We start from the raw sequence: 14,234 nt of genomic DNA on the forward strand, positions 1-14,234 counted from the left end.
CTTAGATGAAAGGATTAGCACTTAAAGAGAACAGATGAATCTTTTCTAGACCCAAAACCATCCCCTGGCTCCTGCCACGGAGACCTGCTGCACCTAAATTACTTCCTCTACCAGGTATAAAACTAAAGTGACTTTATTTATGGAACTAAAACAGAAATGGGCATGTGGTACAACTCAGACACAGACTTGTAGATCATCTCCACACAACCTTGGACCTTGTGCTTGATTAGGCAGTGAGAACATGAGCTGTGTACAGGACACACTTCGGTGCCTTTCAGAAATACTGGAGCAGATTTCGTGGCCAGGCATTGCCTGGACAGGAGTGTCAGAGCATCCCCACTGTCTCCCTCCCTCCCTCCCTCCCTCCCCATCCACCAGGACGTGCCATACTGTCTCACTTGACCCTATGTCGAGCAATTTTATTTCTTAAATACATTATTAATTTCATTAACTTTGATGCTTGGGAGATTTATTTCTTTTTTAAACCCAGCCTAAAGCCGAGAAGGGCTTATGGAAAAAGTAATCACTGCTTGTACAGAAAGACAAATAGGCCAAAGGGGACCATTCTGATACTCTTTTCTGATCTCTTGCCATCTCCCAGCAAGGTCTGAACAGTCTGCAGTAAATAAAGGCTAATCTTAAACTCCTAAGAACATCTGACCCTGAAAAGACAGGTCTTTGACAAGGGGTCACCTCCTTTCTGGTATGGGTGTCCCAGGAATGGAAGTCAATGCCAGACAAGTAGGGTCTACATAATAATTTAAAAAAAAAAAAATTTAGGCTTGAAAGGCCAATACTCAATATGCATCAAGCTCATAGATTCAATTTTTAAAATTATTTTAGGAAGTTAATCCCAGCTACCACTGAATGGCTAGAAGAAGGCAAGAACAACAGGGACCAAGGTCCGACTTCTCTGAGCAACCTATTCCAGAGCCTCACCACCCTCACAGGAAGGTGAGGAATTTCTTCCTAATGCCTAATTTAAAACTTTCCTCTGTCAGTTTAAAGTCTTTCCTCCTTATCCTATCACTGCACATCCTTGTAAAAATCCCTTTCCAACTCTCCTGTAGCCCTTTTAGGTACTGGAAGGTGCTCTAAGTTCTCCCTGAATCCTTCTCTTCTCCAGGCTGAGCAGCTCCAGCTCTCTCATCCTGCCTTCATAATAGAGGTGCTCCCTCCCTCTGTTCACCTCCATGACCCTGCTCTGGACCCACTCCAACATGTCCACATCCTTCCTATGCTGAGGAGCCCAGAGCTGGATGCAGCCCTCGAGATGGGATCTCACCAGAGCAGGGCAGAATCCCCTTCCTCGGCCTGCTGCCCACACTGCTTTGGATGCAGCCAGGATAATTTATGCAGATTACTTTTCAATTCAAAGCAGACTAAATATAGAAACCCCACACTCCTCTTCAATAAGTTATTTGCTAAATCATATCAAGTGGCCAACCCCACACTCAGATAGATTGCTCCAGCCCTGACCCTGGAGCGTGCTTGTGGTAGAAATTGCAGATAATTCAATGATTCTTTGTGCTGGCTCAGCTCAAGGCTTCTCTTGAGCCCAGAGTTCAGTGCTATGAAATTCGCATCCCAATAAGCCAGCCCTGTGATAAAGCTAATGCCCATTTGCTTTGGGCTGGAACCAACATGTTCATTAATCCCAGTGCCTCGGGATGGACTGGGGCCAGCTCACCTCACAGGAGAGGTCACTGCTTTGTCAGCTTTGCTCCTTACATCCTCTCATTAAATTTCCATCTAGGTGCTGCATACTTGGCTTGTTAAGAAGCAAGGATTGTTTTTTTGGATTAGCTTAATGTTTGCCTGAGAGGCACAGGGCTCAGGGAGTGGGACAGGTCTGCATCCCCAGAGCACGATGCTGCCAATCAGTTGAGTTCAGCTTGGTGTCTGGGAGCTGACACAAGATGATCTTTTCTTAGGTCTGGTGAGTCCTGACTGTTATTTTAGGGCTGGGCGAAGGGAGGAAGATGTGGTACTTGGATGTTTGACCAGACTAAAGCAAACCTACCTCATCAGGTACTAAATCTGCTTACCCTGAACCCTGAGCTAGAAATTCAGTTACAAACAGTGAGATAAAGGAAAAGAGTCAGAGAAGACAGCACAAAGAAACATTGGGAACGATTCGCTCTTGTTAGGAGCTAAAGTACACAAATGAGATAGCCAGCAACTGATTTCTGGAAAGCAGAGGGCCAAGGAGGGGTATCCGCAGGCTGGAAGCCTTATATTTCTGGATCATTCCCTGCATTTCAACCAATTTCTAGCTCATCTCCCTGACCCAGAAAAGAAAGGTCATTTATAGGCTCCGCTCACTTCTGAGAGCTGGAGATGGCACTGCCAGCTTTGTGCCATACCAAGGCTGCCCAAAAATGTCATTTTGGGAAGCACTGGGCTTTATAATTAGTTAAGCTCTGCAAAGCCCACTGGGGATCCCAGGGCAGTGAAGATGTGCCAGTGATAATTTTAGTTTTCTGCCCCATGAGAACTGAGAAGTCAAAGAGGACATGCTCCACAAACAGCTGTTTCAAGCCTAAATAAAAACTATGCTCTCCCTAAAAAAACATTAGATACATTTTTCATCCTCCTGAGACGAAAAGCATGGGAGAACATGTCACATGGGAGAAGCATGAGGCACATTGCCAGCAGCAGAGGGGGACGGTTGATACCTCAGATCATTACTTTTCTCTCGTCAGCAGATATGTTCAGCAGAGATGAAAAACTCATTTTGTGATGGCAATCCTTTATCAAGCTCTCCCATGAAGAGAAAGTGCTATAACCAGGCTGCTTAGCACAGTGCCTGCTGTAAAGTGACCACAGGAGATAGCTCTGGGTGGGAGTTCCAGTCTGCAGGCAGAGTAGCACACGAACCACATCATTCCCATTAACTTTTCTTTGCCCCTGGTTCAGATTCTTTTTTTATTTTTCATCAAGTGGATAAAACTGAGCCTTCAGAAATGCAACCTTCCCACCACATACATCCCATTACACTCTCACCAGAGGCACAGGCAATCCCAGGAAAGCCAAGATTCAAGAAACAAACTGGAGAAGGACTCAGACTGGCTCCAAAAGTTATTACTGTTTTTTTTCCACACCCAACCTTTGTGGTATTTTATTTCTGCTCAACACTGTTCTGTATCTCCTGCAGATTATCCCAGCTTGGGGTAATTTGGCGTTCATAAAACATCAGCTTCACAACTTTGCTGCTGCGGCTGGCAGGTAAAAACATGCTTTGCTTCGCAGCTGTTCATTGTACATCTACTAAAGCATTCCAAACCCACAGGGGCAGGAAAAGCAGGAAAAAGTACATTTCATCCTTTTCATCATTACTGCAGTGGGCCAAATGCACAGCAGGTGCAGATAAGCATGAGATCCTCCACCTTGTTACACCACCTGCTTTGCACTTTAGTCACTCAATTCAGCCAAAACCACAACAAACGTTATTTTAGGCTGCCCAGCAAATTCTCTACATTTAAACAACCAAACTGAGGGGTTTGGGGTGTTTTTAACCCTAATGACCATTCAAGGCTTCCAGCTATCCCATCGTTCTGCACTCAGCCTGAACTAGACCTCTTCAACACTCAGGGCAGCTCATCTGCATGAGCCCCTGTCATTTTTCAGGTAAATTGGTGCAGACACAGGAATATTTGAGTCCCCATCCACACCCTCTCCCTGCTCCCACAGTCAGCCTCCTCTGGCCAGGCTTCCACTGCTGGCCCAAGGATGTCCCAGAGCTGGTTTATGAACACTCCTGTTTCACATGAGAAGGTGCTCCGGGGCAGAACTGGCACTGCGCATTCATTTCATGGAACTGAGGCCCTCTCCCCACCCCCAATCAGCAGCATCACCTGGGCAAGGCAAATCCCCCGCCCGAAGGTGCTTCCCCAGCAGCAGTGCAAACCCAGCTGATAGCATTTACAAAAAACATGTGCCCAGATCTTTGCAGAGAAAGAAGCTTAGCAGCAGGAACAACAACTGCAAAATATTTTACGTGTAAGCTAAGGCTGATGGTGCCAGGAGGAAGGTGACTCAGATCCATCTACACTTTCCTCCTCGGAGCTCAGTGCTCGCGTCATCCTGCGTCAGCCATCAAACCAGCTCTGCTTTACTACTGCAGAAACCAGTTTTTCATGTCCTTATTTCCTGCTCAATGGTTTCTTGTGTGGGAGGCAGCAGAAAGTCTATGGCACAACATTTGTAGGACCTGTCTGATGAGAGATGATTTCATTTCTATCTGAACTGGTATTTATTACACTGGGGAAACGGGGAGTTTATCCCTCGGGTTAACTTGGATGGCTTTGTTTCAGCTCACATTCCAAAATGATTGAAGAAAACAGCTCTAAGGCATTTCTAAAAGAAAAAGATGTCAGCAAATTAACAGCAGCTTTAAGGCCCTTATATTTCCAGGAGGCTGAAACCTCTGTGTCAAACCCTCTGGCTACCTCAGGCTCATCACTTGGGCCTCCCGTGTTTCTCATACTCTCAAAGTATAATTGACCCACCGAACTCACATTTGTCTCAATCCTAATCCCTGCATCATCCTTCAGGTGTATTTTCTCACCATGAAATTTGAGTAGAAAGTGCTTTAGGAAATGCTTTGCAGCCCCTCCTTCCCCAAAGGCCCAATCTGCTTTAATTAGGAATGTTCTCCAAGCACAAAGTTTGGATGCAGCCAGTGAGACTCACATTTCAGAAGGGCCATAAATGGTATGATAAAGACATAGCACTTTTGAGCAGGCTACTGGGACTTAGGAAGATATTTGAAATCTGTCGGCATGCAGTTCTAGTAGTGGAAAATGAAATACTGTTAGACAAGCCTGCTCCCCAAATCAGCTTTGCCTGGATCCACCTGCTCTGCAGCACAGGCTTCTCCCTTTCTCTTTGCTTCTCTCTGCTCAGGATCAACCCAAACCTGGGGTATTTAAATTCCTGTAAGACACAGTGTAGCTGACGGGCAGCAAATGCAGTCTTCCCAGAGCGGCTGCCGACGACCCTGCTTCCAGGGGAGACTTCAGGGAGGAGGTAGCAGTTTCCTCAGAGGGTTTGCATGTCCTCTCTGTGCCGGGCGGAAGATGGCATGCATGGCATGTCTCCATTGTGGCAGTCAGTCCCGAGGCAGGGCTGCGGTGAGGACACAGTGAGCTCTCTCCTCCTTGCTCTGACGCCTGGGCTGGCAGCGATGACACGGTGACTTGGGCGAGCTGATGCTGCCCGTGCCATCACCGGCTTGAGCCCATCTGGGCAGCACCATGGGAAGAGCTTGCTCTGCTGGTGGGCTCAGTGATGACCTTGAGACTGCTTGGAACATGGTGCTAAAAATGCCAAGGTTGTGGGTTTGATCCTGTGTGGGCCATTTGATGATCCTTGTGAGTCCCTTCCAACTCAGGATATTCTGTGACTCTGTGATGGGATACTTCGTACACAGCGGGAAGCTTTGGCTGAGAAGTCAGTGCTACCAAGGCCTGGGGAACAGGTTCCTGCTGGCAGATACCCAGGCTAATCCTCACTCTCTCAAAGGATCAGCACACAGGCATCTGTTTCCCTGGCCCAATTCAAAACCCCAGTGATGGGGGGTTTAGCAGCCGTCAGAGAGCTTCAGTCACAGCCAAAGAGCCACCACCCTTCAAGTCTCACTTTGTACCACCTCCCCTTGTGGTTAAATGCAGAACATCACGAATAAAAATCTCTCCTTGCCTCTCTCCAATCCGTGGTCCTGCAGGAGACAGGAGGAACACTCTGACCTCAGAAGTTTTGCAGAAGATTTGTACACCTACAAAATCCCTCCCTTTCTGACTCTGAAATTGGAGCCAGAAAAATCACACAAAAGGTTGACTTTTGTTTGTCCTGTCTTCAGCTTGAATAATTTCCAGCATTAATAGGTTCTTAAAATTGGTGTGGTTGGAGAAGTAGATGGATATGTCCCACCAGCAGACCACTCCCAGGAATTGCTGGTGAGCCCTTCTCAGCCAATTTCCAGAGCACCAACCACCCATGGACACTATGCTGGGGGTTTCTGGTTTCAGGGCTTTGGGGCTTTTTTTTGTATCCAGACCCTCCCTACTCTTCCCCAGTTCCAAAGGCTTTTCCCAAGGCTTGCTCCTTGCAGTAGGCACTGTCTCCTGCCTTTCCTATTTACAGCTAAATGACACAAAACTCATGCATGTAATTACTGCAGAGAGCTCAATGCTTCCAGCAAGAGTGGTAAACACTGGGCAAAGGATGCAGGAGTTTTTAAGGAGAATCTGATAAAAAGAAAGGCAGAACAACCTTATATGAAGAGCCAATTGTTTTCTTTCAGGGAATAAGACTAAAAAGTGTGTATTTTTTTACTGTGCTCATGATAACAAAATCCATCCTTCACTGCCCTGAATGCTGGGGCTTAGGGAAAGAGCCAGTGAAGATTTTTTGTTTTCTTGTAATTCAAAGGACATGGGTAGACAAAAAGGATTTTCTAAACTTGGCTCCTGCTGTAGGTACACAGATGTATAACAAAATAGGTGACAGATTTGCCCAGCTCATTTCAAGCAGCAATATGGATATTTTCCTTACTAATTGCATCATTAGCTAGTCCGCCCTCAAATTTACAGGACTTGTGATCAAATTACTACTGTGATAATCAGCTATGTGATCTTTTCCAACTCTGCAGAACAGTTCTCTTGCCCTCTTCGTGCCTCTGCTTTCCCATTACAGAGGTGATAATTTCCTTTTTCTTTTTTCTTTTCCTCTGAAAACAGGAGGCTAACCTCAGAGAAATTACACTTTTTTTTGACAGCAGATAGTGCATCAGACAAACTATTTGTGGGTATTAAGTAAGTGCAACTTCAAGACATATGTGCTGTTTCTCTTGTTTTTCATCCAAAGGATAATGAATCCTCAGGTCCTTTTTTTAAAGTTTATAAATAAGGTTTGGAAGTGCGTTGAGCATGAGGGGACTCATCATTCTAATGCTGTGCTGCAGTGCCAATACCAGGCTGGTAAATTAAACCCCCTTTTATCAGTCCAGGAGAGGGAATCTGCTGCTGAGTTATCTCCCATCCTCTTTGTAGGACAGATTACAGGGAGAAAAGGGCAGCCTGCCAGGGAGGGATGGCTCTTGCTCTTTGAAATCATGAGTGACCTGTCACCAGCGTTTCTTTTTTCCCATTTGCTCTGAATTTCAGTCGCTTCTTGGCCTCATTAGAAGACTCCAGGGGCTGTTTTGGGACTGCGGTTGGTGGAGAATTGAACCAGACCCAATGAATATTCAATTAAAACAAGTGAATCACAGAAAAGCCCACAATACAATTAAACCTGAAGATAACTCAGTGGCTGTGAGGAAGCCAGCGGTGTTGCAGCAATGCAGCCGCTGCTGCAGGATGGATTTGGGAGCACTGAGAGAGTAGGAATTCATTTTTCCCCTTTTTTTCAGCATGACTTCTCCTCCTGGGTAACACCAGCCGTTGTCCTGATGCAAGGACATGCGAGCCATCCAGCAAGGTCAGCTGTCCCTCCCTCCTAAGGGCCTGAGGGAAGGAGCAGCAAGGAGCCCACACAGCATGAGTGGGACAGGGAGAGCAGGAGAGCCAATGCTCTCAGTGCTGATGGTGGCAGCTGAGCCACTTGTTACTTTTGCAGCATTTTATCTGCCCACTCTGCCCATGAAATGGTCAGTGGCAAGTGGCAAGTGGGATCAACCCTGGTTGCTCTGGAGCTGACTCCATCTAAGTAATTCTCTGAGTTGCCCCAAGAGGAGCTCCAAAGCTAAACCTTACCTGCAGCCAGAGTTAAGGGTTTTTCCTTCCTGAGAATTCAGAGAGCAACAAGGCAGTGAGATTTTTCCTGTGGTTTGTCACTGATATTTGGCCATGACCAGCCCGCCCCTGTCATGCTGCACACGGCTAGAGGGGTGTGAAGTACACAGCTCCCCACAGCCCATCCTGATCTTCAAGAACACGTTTGTGCTGAACATGCCCATGAACATGAGACCTGTCTGGGGGTCATCCAGTGCTGGTCTTGCACTCCCTGGCCTGGATTTGGCCTGTGCCAACTCACTCTCAGACTGTGGTCAGACATGTGTGAGACCACTCTGGTGGAGAGGTGAAGAGGTCTCAGCTGTAGGACGCTGGCTGGGTCACGCTGCTTTCCCTCAGCACTGGCCTGCTGTAATTACTGTAGTTGTACTCTCAGGTCAAGGCAAAGGTTGTTTAAAATGTCAAACAGGCTAATTAATGCAGGTTTTCAGAGGTACTGAGTGCTCATTAATGCAGAGAATCACAGAATGGGTACGGTTGGAAGGGACCATGGTGGGTCATGTCCCAAGAGCACCCTGGAGTCACAGAGCTGGTTAAAGGGTTGCTTTCACCTGCTGCAATCCCTTTTTGTGATGAAGCAATGGCGGCATGGATGGGTGCTTGGCAATGTCAGGAACCAGCCACAACAACCCCGCAGCAGTGCACAGGTCAGCTGGGAAAGCTGGGACAGTTTGTTGTGAAAAGCCTTTTTTGGCATCACTCAGGTGTGCCTAAATGGACAGAGAGCAGGGAGGGTGTAAACACAGAACGAGCCAATGAGGCTGTAAAATGTGCACCAGCTCCTGCTCCTCAGCTATCTCCAGCTGAGCCCTCTAAAGTGTAGACTCATCTCTGGGAATTTTTCCAGAATTATCTTTTATTTTCCCTCCACCACCAGTAGCAATAGGCACAGACAAATCAGCAGAGCCCGTGCTGTCCCCTGTTAACCAACTGATCCCAATGGGAAGTTTCCAGTTCCAACATCCTCTTTTTGGTTTCTTAGACAGTCTTGGTTCTGCAAACTACAAGCACTTAATTCTTGAAAAATGCCCTCAGCTTCACTTCTTAGCTCCCAATCTCTTACTTGTGGGAGGTCACACATTTGCCCAGGGTCTGCTTAGGCCATTTGAAGCATGCCGGGTTGTTCCCTCCCTGGGAGCAATGGCTGGGATGGGTGTGTGGCTCGGAGGGGCTGACACCGCCGCGGCAGGAGCTGGATCTGGCAGCCTGTGCCGTGCTGCTCCCTAGGCAGTGACATGTTTCCATGCACCGCTGCTCCAAAGCTAAAAGCTTGTCATAACATGTCAGGTGGCAAGGCTGAAATGCGAGTCTGACGAGACAACTCTCAGTCCAGAGCAGACAGCCTGCTCTGGGTGCTGAAGAGAGGGAGAGTCGGCATCTGAGCTACTGGGAAAAGGGCTTCGTTTGCTTAGGGCTGATCTCTCCCCTTCCTCTTGCTAGAGGAAAGCACCAGAGAAAGGAACCAGTTGGGAATTTGGAGAAATGGTAGTTTTAAAAATTGTAACCATTCATTTTCTTGGAGCTGTAATATATTTCCATGAGCTTCAGAGTTGAGTGAACAGCAGGACAAGATTCCCATCCATTTCCCTAAAAAAAAAAAATAGAAAAAGTAAAGAACACTTGAACTCCTCACTACAGGGAAAAAGTCATTTTCCAAGTGCTAGTGCTAGGCCAGAACGTAGAGAAATCTGGGTGTTTTCCACTCCAAAAATCACATGGCCCAGCCCAGATCCCTTAGTATTTGGGGAATGTGGAAGCAAATTATTAGTGCACACTGGTTACAGGAAACAACACTGGCACAGGTTGCCCAGAGAAGCTGTGGCTGCCCCATCCCTGGAAGCATTCAAGACCAGGTTGGATGGGGCTCTGAGAAATCTGGGATAGTGAAAGGTGTTCCTGTCCATGGCAATGGATTGGAACAAGATGTTCTTTAAGGCTCCTTCCAACCTAAAGCATTCCATGATTCTATGATTCCATGAATATTGGTTTTAAATTTTTTAGGGTCTCTCATGGGATGGCCGATTGCATGAAAGAGAGCAAGGTAGCTGGCTGTGGACATTACAAAAGGTAAGGGCAAAAGAGAAATGAAGAAGAATCCAGGCTGATGCACCTTTCCTGACACTTTCCCCTTCACAGCTTTTCCAGGGCAGTGCTCAAGTCCTGAGGGAGATGGGGAGATGCTGGTGCACATCAAGCCTGAGGTGGATGAGCACCATGGCTGTCGTCTGTATGACACTTTACCAGAGATCTTGGGTGACATGGAGCTTTCAGCTTTTCTCTGAGGGGAAAAAAAGGGTAAAGAAAGAAAATAGTATCGTTTTAAATCCGCTGCAAATCAAGAGTTGCTTCAGCAGCACAACCCACATATGTGCCCTCAATAGATTATTCCAGTTTCATACCCTTTAGGCAACTTGTCCACATACCAGCACTAGCAAGGAAAAATCCTTCAAAAGCTTTTTTTCTATTTTTATCCTCTGAGTGTCCAACTCTTTTTGCTAAATCTCTACAGTTTGGAGCTCAAATTACCATTTCTGACCAGTGCAGAGACAAATGATGAAATATTCATGAGTTATTCTTACTCTTCATCTTACAGAAGCACCAGCCAGCACTAAATTTGCATGACCTAACCAAGGAAGACATTTCAGAGAAAAGCACTTTCTGTAGCGATACTGAAAACTTCTATATATTGAGGTAAAACCATCAAGTTTCTGCCCTCCCTGGTGCAGAGTCACACGTTGTTTGAAGAGCATCCCACTAAATTTTCTAAAGATGTGTAAATGTGTCATCTGGACCACAGGAGATAAAGCAGGGTTAAAACACTGAGCAAAATTGAAGTTAACAAGTACGAGGTTCATAAACCTTGCAATAGAAGCTTGCAGAAACCTTTCAAGGCTCATCCAATAATGCCCTGTGGCACTTCATTCTTCCCCCTCCTCTCAAAACTCCATCTGTCTGAGCCAGCATCAGCAGGAAATTTTGCATGGAAGCTTGCCAGTTAAAATAGCTGCTTCATCTGGCTTTCAACTGCCATTAGTTTTAGAAAGTTCTTCAAAAATATGTTAAAAATCTCTATTATTTTTTAACTATGTCCTAAGTTAGAGATGGGCCAAGTCTCGTCTGTTTGTATCTGTCTCACAAAAAGGTGATTTGTGTGCGCTTTTATATCATATATGCAAATATTTCCAATCCACGTTCTGTCCTCCTCACCTCATCCTGTACTGAAAGCTGAGAATGTTCCTGCTTGCTGGAAGTGCCCAAAAGTCCTTTTATTTATTTAAATCCATCTCACTGCTGTCTGAATTGCCCCAAAACTTCCAGATACAGCTGTCTCACAAGGCTAAGTGGACTTTACCTTTAATCCTTGCAGGGGTTAGACTTCAATATCCCTGTTCACTGGCTGACACAAAACAGGAGTTTGTCACCACGAGCTGGGGTGACAATTGACCTCAGCTCCTGGTATCTTATTTTACAAATAACCTCTTTGATATCCCTTCCCACAGCATGGCACAGGTCATGTAATGTGCCCTTAAATGCTTAAAAAAAAAATCCGTTTAATTTGACACGTGGTAGGTTTATTTTCAAGAGGATGGAGACCTCCTCAGGCTGCCTGTGTGGGTCGAGGTGCATTTTTGTACTGTTGAGTCTTTTAGGAGATGCGTGCATGTTCCTCTACAGTGTCTTTGTAGCTTCGATGAAATTACAAGGATTGTGCTCTGTTACTGGGGTAGATCCCACCCAGAAGACTTCCAAAGTGAAAGAAACTTGACGTTCATGTGGTGAGATGTCCCGTTATATTATTTGTCCCATTATATCTGCTTCTCTTGGAAGGCTACATGGGACATTCTCATAGAATCATGGAAAAGTTTGGGTTGGAAGGGACCTTAAAGTTCATCCAGTTCCGGCCCCCTGCCATGGGCAGGGACACCTTCCATCAGGCCAGGTTGCTCAGAGCTCCATCCAGCCTGGCCTTGAACAATTCCAGGGGTGGAACATGCACAGCATCTCTAGGCCACCTGTGCTAGTGCTTTTTAGCAAGGCAAGGACACACAGAATTGCTGGAAATTGGCAGAGAAATGCAGGAAAATAAGATTCATCATATTTGGGGTTTACCAAACCTGACAGCATCTCTTTAAATTTGTAGAGCAAACATTTTCAGAGCAATAAATTTTATTTGGTGTTCTTTATTAATACAGCAGTGACTTTTCTTTCTATATTTTTAATAGTTGGGAAATGTCATTTTTGATCTACACTTTAATAATAAGTAGAATATAATTTCCCATGAAAAGTGCCAAGGAGGGTATTTATGTGAGGCTGTTCTGCCTTGGGCATTCATGAAGTATGAGATGGTGCAGCAGGTGCAGTTGTGTTATGTGTAATGATACAAATTGAATGTAAGTAATATAATTATTTGTGGTGTAACACAACGGCTGCACAAATAGTGTTCCTGGCAGTAAATGTCGCTGTTATGATAGGAAGGCACTGCTAATGCCACTAAGCATTACAATCAATTCTCGATAACATCATGTGAACCAAGCTAATAAATTGGGAATTATATGCTTCCTGCACATTTCTGCCCATGCGAGCCAGGATTTGTTTGATAATAGAGCAACAAATAATCCTGCTAGAAAAAACAGTCAGAAAAGCTGGAAGTTAACAAACCAAGAAGAATAAGGTAGCACTTAAAATTAAGGATGCTCCACCCCTGGAAATGTTCAAGGCCAGGCTGGATGGGGCTCTGAGCAACCTGGTGTAGGGGAAGGGTTTCTTGTCCATGAGGGTTGAAGCAGGATGATTTTTAAGGTCCCTCCCAAGCCAACCCATTCCCTGATTCTGTGATTCTGCTCTCCCAGCTTGCCAGCTGCACCTCTGTGAAACACAGGGCTCCTACCTGCACAAGCACGGGGTGCCCAGGCACCTCTGCCTGGACCAAAACATCCCGAGGGAGCCAAGAGGAATGACAGGCTGCCCATGCTTTGGTGGAAAGCTTCTCTTCAACCCCCCAGTTCAGGAGGTCTGGAAAAGGCTGTGAACCACAAGTCTCTAGACTGGAAAAACAGAAGAGGAATTATCCCGAGAAGTTGCATGAGCTCCCAGATAAAGCACTGGTGCTCCCTGCGGAGGAAGCGTTCGCAGCTCTCGTGGGATAGACTGAGAGGAGGGATGAGGGCTGACATAAACCTCATCATCTGCTAACAGAGAAATTGGAGAAATCACTCAAACGAGGCGGGGATTAAACTGGGACTGAGTTCTGGTGAGAGAGCTCAAGGAAATTTCGCTTATGATGATGGAGAGGAGGAGAAGATTAAAACTCAGGGCTGAGTGAGTAATGCACAACAAATGTATTCAAATGAATCTCTTCCATCGAGGCCCTTCCAGGACTCCCATCACCTCGCAGTCTTTAATGCACTTACTCTGCTGGAAGGAAGACAGTGCTGCTATTTCTGTCTCTCACTTGGGGAATGGAAACATGGGGAGATTAAGTACCTTCCTCAAGGTGACCCAAAATATCTCTTCCAGAACAGGAGAATTTCAGGTCTTGGCATAGCCAGAGGAGCATTGCTCCCACCCACCTGTGAACAGCAGGTACCTCTGGGAGACACATTTGTTCCTCAGGTGTTTCCTTCAGTTGGTAGCTGTGGGCTGCACATCCCTGGTCTGGGACTCAACACCAAAGAGCCCATCAGTACCTTCCCCAGGCTCCTCTTCTCTGCTCATCCATAGAATTCTGCTGAAGGCACCAGGAATTGTTTTTGAGGGTGCCAGACAGCACAGGGTGAGGGTGACACGTGTGTGCTGGCATGTTTGGCACTCCTTTAATGACTCCAACAGGAGGTGGGAAGGGTAGAGCCACCTGCAGTAATGACAGTGTGGGGACTGTGCTGTGGGAGGGAGAGAGATACTGGCGGACCTGCCTGACAACTTGATTTGCAATGAAGTTGACTCCATTTGAATCCCACGCAGATGCATGGATCTTGTCACTGCAGGGCTGGATCCTCTTCTCCTGGGACCTGTGGTTGAAGGAAGTTTCTGGGGAGTCTCTTCCTTGTGTCTTCTGAGCTTCAGTTGGCAAAAATTTTTGAACGAGCTCCTGTGGTTATTTAATTTTAATATAAATGAATTTGCCCAGAGCTACTGGAAATTGTTCTGCTACTCCTTCCACTGCTACCAGATGGGCTCTTAGTACCCAAGAGTCTGTAATAAAAAAATCCGTCACTGATGGCAGACAAGGGGGAAGAATTCATTTTAGACTCATAGCTATAGTGCAGCTTGTCCCCAGTGCTCACACCATGTCCTAGCAGGGACCATCAGCTCTCCTGCCCTGCCAGCGAGGTGCGAAACAGCAAATGAAGTGTCCAGGCAGCACAGACTGAAGCCAGCCAGGGGAATGGTCCAACCACTTCATCACAAGCCTCCTCCTCCTTTGTCTTGGGGCCA

At 46.3% G+C, this 14,234-nt stretch overlaps 1 long non-coding RNA gene across 1 annotated transcript; it reads right to left on the bottom strand.

Annotated features, from left to right (window-relative positions):
• Positions 1–8,248: 8,248 nt before the first annotated feature.
• On the bottom strand, positions 8,249–13,739 carry LOC116442153. The gene is made up of 3 exons (XR_004239421.1): positions 13,370–13,739; positions 9,910–10,077; positions 8,249–9,386 (listed from the first exon to the last, which is right to left on the bottom strand). It is a non-coding gene; the product is annotated as an uncharacterized LOC116442153 (long non-coding RNA).
• Between the last annotated feature and the right edge of the window lie 495 nt (positions 13,740–14,234).

This window comes from Corvus moneduloides, chromosome 3 (genome assembly GCF_009650955.1).
Source record: "Corvus moneduloides isolate bCorMon1 chromosome 3, bCorMon1.pri, whole genome shotgun sequence".
NCBI lineage: Eukaryota > Metazoa > Chordata > Aves > Passeriformes > Corvidae > Corvus > Corvus moneduloides.